This window comes from Scyliorhinus torazame, chromosome 19 (assembly GCF_047496885.1).
Source record: "Scyliorhinus torazame isolate Kashiwa2021f chromosome 19, sScyTor2.1, whole genome shotgun sequence".
Taxonomy (NCBI): domain Eukaryota; kingdom Metazoa; phylum Chordata; class Chondrichthyes; order Carcharhiniformes; family Scyliorhinidae; genus Scyliorhinus; species Scyliorhinus torazame.
In genome coordinates, this window is record NC_092725.1 from 19,123,755 (window position 1) to 19,131,095 (window position 7,341).

The window sequence follows — 7,341 nt, forward strand, 5'->3', positions numbered from 1 at the left end:
GGGGCAGAGCTGGAGGGGGAGGGGCAGAGCTGGAGGGGGAGGGACAGAGCTGGAGGGCGGAGGGACAGAGCTGGAGAGGGGAGGGGCAGAGCTGGAGGGGGAGGGGCAGAGCTGGAGGGGGAGGGACAGAGCTGGAGGGCGGAGGGACAGAGCTGGAGAGGGGAGGGGCAGGGCTGGAGGGGGAGGGACAGAGCTGGAGGGCGGAGGGACAGAGCTGGAGAGGGGAGGGGCAGGGCTGGAGGGGGAGGGGCAGAGCTGGACGGCGCAGGGACAGAGCTGGAGGGCGGAGGGACAGAGCTGGAGGGGGAGGGGCAGAGCTGGAGGGGGAGGGGCAGAGCTGGAGGGGCTGCCGTTTATACAGGCCCGACTCAAATTCCACTACTTGGGGATCCAAATTGCCCATGACTGGACACGAATCCACAAGTGGAACCTGACCAAGCTGACGGAGGAAGTTAAAAAGGACCTGCAGAGATGGAACACACTCCCACTCTCCCTGGCAGGTGAATACTGATGCAAAGTACTTATTTATATCCGTGCCCATGTCCTCTGGCTCCGCACAAAGATTCCCTCCTCTGTCCTTGAGTGGGCCAACCCTGGCTACCCTCTAGCTCTTTATGTACGAATAAAAAGCCTTGCGACTTTCCCTAATAATGTTTGCCAATGACTTTTCGTGACCTTTTTTAGCCCTCCTGACCCCTTCCTTAATCTCCTTCGCACTTTCCTTATATTCCTCGCGAGCTTCACGTTTACCAGCGTTCTCGCCCTTACAAATGCTTCCTTTTGGACTGGGCTCACAATACCCCCCGTTATCCAAGATTCCTGAAACTTGCCGTACTTATCCATCTTCCACACAGGAATATGCCGGTCCTGAATTCCTATCAACTGGCATTTCAAAGCCTCCCACATGCCAGATGTTGATTTACTCTCAAACATCTGCCCCCAATCTAGATTATTCAGTTCCGGCCTAATACTGTTGTAACTAGTATTCCCCAATTTAGCACCTTTACCTGAGGACTACTCTTACCTTTATCCAATAATCCCTTAAAACTTACTAAATTATGGTCACTATTCCCGAAATGCTCCCCGACTGAGACTTCGACCACATGGCCGGGATCATTCCCCAATACCAGGTCCAGTACGGCCCCTTCCCTAGTTGGACTATCCACATATTGTTTGAAGAAGCTCTCCTGGATGCTCCTTCCAAACTCTGCCCCATCCACACCCCGAGCATCTGTGAGTCCCAGTCAATATAGGAGAAGTTAAAACCACCCCACCACAACAACCCTGTTGCTTTTACCTTTCTAAAATTCATCGACATATCTGCTCCTCTATCTCCCGCCGGCTGTTGGGAGGCCTCTGGTAAACCCCCAACATTGTGACTGCACCCTTCCTATTCCTGAACTCTACCCATATTGCCCTGCTGCATGAGCCCTCTGAGGTGTCCTCCTGAAATACAGCTGTGATATTCTCCTTAACCAATCGTGCAACCCCCTCTATCCCTCCTGAAACATCTAAATCCTGGAAAGTTTAGCTGCCAATCTCCTTCGCTCTCTCTAAATGTCCCCATCTCTTTAACACTCCCCCTCTCCCTAACACTCCCTCTCTCTCTCTGACTCTCTGCTCTCTCTGACTCTCTCCCTCTCTCTAATTCTCCCCTCTCTCTACGCTTCCCCTCTCCCTAATTTACCCTCTCTCTCTAACTCTCCCCCTCTCTCTACGCTTCCCCTCTCCCTAATTTACCCTCTCTCTCTAACTCTCCCCCTCTCCCTTATACTGCCTCAGGGACTGTTTAGCACAGGGCTAAATTGCTCGCTTTGAAAGCAGACCAAGGCAGGCCAGCAGCACGGTTCAATTCCCGTTACAGCCTCCCCGAACAGGCGCCGGAATATGGCGACTAGGGGCTTTTCACAGTAACTTCATTGAAGCCTACTTGTGACAATAAGCAATTATCGTTTTCATCTCCTTTCTCCAACTTTCACCCTCTCTAACTCTTCCTCCAATTCTCCCCCTCTTTCACTCTCTCCAACTCTCCTTCTCTCTCTAATTTACCACTCTGTCTAACCCTCCCTCTATCACTCCTCATCTCTAACTGTCTCTCGCTTAGTCTCCCCCTCAATCTATGTCTCCCCCTCTCACTAACACACCCTCTCCTACTGTCCCACTCTCTCTAACTCTCCCTCCCTCACTATCTCTCTCTGGGCGACTGTCCCTCTCCCTAATTGTCCCTCACTCTATTCTCTCATCTTTCCCTATTTAGCCCATTCTCTCTCTCTCCCCCCTTTCTCGAATGCTCGCTTTCTCTCTGTCACTCCACCTCTCGTTAGTTTTCCCTGCTCTCCATCTCGCACTCACACTCCCTCTCGTAGTCCCCTTCCTCTAGTTCGTCCCACTCTCTTACTCTTCTGCTCTCTCAAACCCTCTCTCTCTCTAACTCCATGATCGTTGATAGACTAACATCCCGATCTGTGTGAGAAGTCAGAAGCGGACAAGAGGTGGTGAATGATGAAGCCAGTTTTATTCACATGATTCATAAAGCAGGGGGTCAGGGGTAATTGGATCTACAGACGGCAACTTAGCCTGAATAACAGAGATTACCGTGAGTATAATTGAGAGTAATCGCTGGATACCACAGTGGGTCACATTATTTCTCGAGATGTGTCTCAGATCCACAGCACTTCATATAAAAGCGACAAGGATTCGGCAACCTGTACTCCATTTTGTGACAGGGTTCCATTCGGCAGGTTCCTCCAACGGCGAAGCAGATTATAGGATCTGGGAAGTAGAATGGAAAAAAATCATTGATGTCATCCTTTCAGAAGCCCATGGGCCAAGATTCTCTGATCCCGGGCCTGGTTGGAGAATCGGCGGAGGGGCACGTAAATCCCGCCACGCCGCTCCGACCCCGGGCCGGCGCCCGGAGAATCGCCGCCAATCGCGCCGGCGCAGTCGCCGCGGCGCCGGTCAGGGGCCGTGGAAAGCGGGCAAAGTGCCAGCCGAGTACCGGCGGTGACATTTACATATGGTCCTGCCTGGCGGGACCTCGGCATTCTGGCTGCGGGGGCCATCCAGGTGGGGGTGCAGGGAGAGCCGACTCGGGGTGGGGGGGGGGGGCTGCACCACAGCGACCAGCGGCAACCTATATCGCAGGCCCCCTATGTTCCTCTGCGCCAAGCCCCCGTAGGGCTCTGTCATGTTGCCCGCGGGCTGGAACTGAATCGGCCGTGACGTGCGGCCCCGCGCCGGGACGTGGCGCGCAGTCTTTCCGTGCCAGAGCAGCAGACAGCACTCCGGCTCCGTTCTACGCCCCCCGAGGAAGGGGAGAATGACTGGGCCTGGAGGCCCGTTGACGCCGACGTCGTTCGCGCTGGTTTTGATGCTGGCGTCAACACTTGGCCGGGATTTTGGAGAATGCCAGCCGTGCACCCAACTGCGTTCCGGGCTATGCCCCAAGTGTAGACTAACTGAGGGACGTGGAGACGAGAACTGCACACCGTGCCCCAAGTGTGGACGAACCTAGCGATACGGACACTCTCGGGCTGGATTGTCCATTCCCCCCCCCCCCCCCCCTTGTTGTGAAAACGATACGCCAGAAAAACTGGCATCAAAAGGCCACAGATCCCCCGTTTTGCTGGGGGCTATCAGGCAGCTGCTGTAGAGCTCGCAGCTCGAGCTGCCGGTACCCACCCACCCCCCCCGCACTTCCGGGTCAGAGGCCTGGACCAGCAAAATAGTACCCCGCATCGGCCGCTCCCGCGCCCCAGATCGCCCGCCCATAATGCCCCCAGCCCCAAATGAAGCTGCCATGACCCGCCGATCGGCCCTCCCCCAACTGTGGCGGTCCCAGACTGAGTCTGCATCCGCCATGCAAGGATCCTGGACGGTGAGACCACAGGAGTCCCACGCTGACGGGAATTCGGCCGGTCAGGCAATGGCCTGAGGCGTGAATACTCGGCACTGGAGTACGCCGACTTTCGGGGGGAGGGGCAAGTTAAAAACCGCCGCTGCTTCCGATTTCGGCACCAAAACGGATTCTCTGCCCCATCACTGAACGCGATTTCGCCGTCGGGAAGCAGAGAATCCAGCCCCAACAGTGCACAGTGCTCCCAGTGTGGTCTAACCAAGGGATATGGTGACCAGCACTGTGCACAGTGCTCCCAGTGTGGTCTAACCAAGGGATATGGAGACCAGAACTGTGCACAGTGCTCCCAGTGTGGACTAACCGAGGGAAGTGGAGACCAGAACTGTGCACAGTGCTCCCAGTGTGGTCTAACCGAGGGATATGGAGACCAGAACGGTGCACAGTGCTCCCAGTGTGGTCTAACCGAGGGATATGGAGACCAGAACTGTGCACAGTGCTCCCAGTGTGGTCTAACTGAGGGATATGGAGACCAGGACTATGCACAGTAGCTCCCAGTGTGGTCTAACCAAGGGATATGGAGACCAAAACTGTGCTCAGTGCTCCCAGTGTGATCTAACTGAGGGATATGGAGACCAGAACTGTGCACAGTGCTCCCAGTGTGGTGAAACCCATGGTATTGAAGCCAGGACAGTACACAGTGATCCAGGTAGGTGCTAACCGAGGGATATGGGCACCAGGACTGCGAGCACATATGTTTTTACATGAATCGCGCAAGCTTTCTGTAGTTCCTCATGCACACACTCACGCGCTGAGAGCTGGCCCCACCTTGGGCACAACCTCATGCCCATCTGAATTTTTCTACATTGTATACTGAAAGAGATACGAACTTGACGGGTCTGAATCACCAACGTATCCATTGACAGCTCTGGGCTGTATCAGCACCAGGAACCCCAGCAGCAAAAACAGTCCTTTCATCGTTCTCCACTGATCTCCTCCCGGTCACAATGAGATAGCTGTGGCACAGGAGCCCTTTATATCAACACGTCGAGCCTGCTATGGTTAATAATCACACACACACGACGCGGGTAGGCTCCACCTTGGACAGGTCGAATGGACGTGTTCAACATTAACTGGAATCAAATCGGTTTCTCATTAATAAATGGAGGGATACGTCTGAATAATGATTGAGCTGGAAAGGTTTTGCAAAAATGTTTTGCTGTTTCATATAAGAATCATACAACAGACCATTTAGCCAATGGCGCCTCTTTTGTCAATGAAGTCAAACCTGTATCACCTGGTCCCTCGGCCACGATTGGGTGAAGAGTCGGGGGAGCTCTCCCCGGTGTTATGGGGGCAATGTTTATGGGGGATATGCAAAAGCACAACTTATTTTACCTTCCCCTCCCCCCTCTCTGTCTCATTTTTGCAATCTCTCCATTTCTCACACCCTATCCCTCTGTCTCTCTCTCCCTGCTCCCTGTCTCTCTTGCTACAGTTGTAAGGTTGACGTAGTTATTCTGTTTTCGAGATTGCTGCATCTGGGCAGCGCGGTAGCCCAGTGGTTAGCACTGTTGCCTCACAGCTCCAGGGTCCCTGGTTCGATTCCCGGCTTGGGTCACTGTCTGTGCAGAGTCTGCACGTTCTCCCCGTGCCAGCGTGGGTTTCGCTCCGGTTTCCTCCCACAAGTCCCGAAAGACGGGCTTGTTGGGTGAATTGGACATTCTGAATTCTCCCTCTGTGGACCCGAGCAGGCGCCGGAATGTGGCGACTGGTTTAGCACACTGGGCTAAATCGCTGGCTTTTAAAGCAGGCCAGCAGCACGGTTCTATTCCTGTACCAGCCTCCCCGGACAGGCGCCGGAATGTGGCGACTAGGGGCTTTTCACAGTAACTACATTTGAAGCCTACTTGTGACAATAAACGATTTTCATTTCATTTCATTTTCACTCGGGGGTTTTCACAGTAACTCTATTCAGTGTTGATGTGAGCCTACTTGTGACAATAAAGATTCCTGGAGTTTGGTACAGCCAGTGCCCCGGAGGGGTACGTCAGCGACAGGTAGATCGGGAGTGGACAGTATCAGGTGGCTGTAAACCCCTCCCTGGATTGGCCCCTCTCCCCCTTGGCTCTGCCCACAACTGGTGTCTATGTCCTCAGTGGCTCAACCAACTGGGTCAGCGCGGGTCCTCAGGCAGACATTCTTGGTGATGGGCATCCAGGTCTCCCGATCTGAGAAGATTCTATGCCCCACACTCCCCTTATCGATCCTTTCAATTGGTATTTGTACATGAGGGAGAGCGGGTTCATTGGCTGACAGAGGGCATCGAGAGGTTTAATATCCAGTGTTTGCCCCGTCACGCATCAGAGTCAGGGGGTCAAGGGTTGAGGGTCATACGATCATAGGAACCGGAGGAGGCCATTCAGCCCCTCGAGCCTGTCCCACCATTCAATCAGAGATCACCATTGGTTGATCTCAGTCCCTCTGCGTCCCCAGGGGCCAGTCCCTCCACAGGGCATGGCTGGAGTGGGGATGGGGGGCACCGGGCGGGGGTGGAGACGGCTGGCACTGGACCAGCCTGGGGCCTCGGCTCTTCACACTGTTTACATTGGAGTCACCAGATGTCCATGTGCTCCTCCCACTCTCGATAACCTCACCTTCCACCTCCCTGACAATCTGAGGGGGAGGCCAGGGCGGCTTGCAACCAATCGGGTCGCTGCGGAGCATGGAGTCACGCGTTGGCCGGACTGGGTTAAGGTGGCAGGTTGACCTTGGCTGAAGGGACATGAAGAAACCAGGTGTGTCTTCACCACAATCCAGGAGTTCCACGTTCCTCTTGTGGCAGAGATTTATTTAACACTCCAGGTTGCAGAATACACCAACCCCTAACCCTATACTGAGAGGGGAGGGGGAGGCATCAGTACTCTGTCTGTCATTGTCTGGTGGTCTGTGTTTTCCCTTCACGCTGGCTGTTTCCTCTTCAGGCTCAGAGTCTCACTCACCGCCCCCACTGGGGGACCACCATCCCTCTCTGCAGTGCCTGCGTTCACCCAGAGACTCAGCCGCCATCTTCCTCCCCCACCCCACCCAGATTACAATTGACTCCCCAATAAGTGACTCCTGTCTGGGATTAATGTAGATTTGAAAATATATTACTCTGGGTATTTGGTGCAGTCAAGGTTAAACACCTGGGCTGATGTGTGTGTGACTGCTGCAGTCACGTTTCACAAAGAAACCCTAGTTTGAATGGCAAGGGTGTTTTATGAACCAGTGGTGCAATTAAAGCATGGTAAAAAGCTTGAGCTAATGCAGGTGGTTGGGATGAAGGGAAATCCCTGTGGAGTTAATTAGATTTCAGTATGGCAAGGTGAAGTCATTACTGGGTGGAACCAATGCAACAGCAATTCTGTAGAAAGCAGGTCAGTTGATTTTTTGAATGAAGTTGTGAATACAGGTCAAACAGTGTTGCTCTCCCTGCTCTTCAG

At 53.9% G+C, this 7,341-nt stretch overlaps 1 long non-coding RNA gene across 1 annotated transcript; it reads right to left on the reverse strand.

Annotated features, from left to right (window-relative positions):
- Positions 1–2,496: 2,496 nt before the first annotated feature.
- On the reverse strand, positions 2,497–4,854 carry LOC140395871 (uncharacterized). Its single transcript, XR_011936348.1, has 2 exons — positions 4,747–4,854; positions 2,497–2,772 (listed from the first exon to the last, which is right to left on the reverse strand). It is a non-coding gene; the product is annotated as an uncharacterized lncRNA (long non-coding RNA).
- Positions 4,855–7,341: the final 2,487 nt, after the last annotated feature.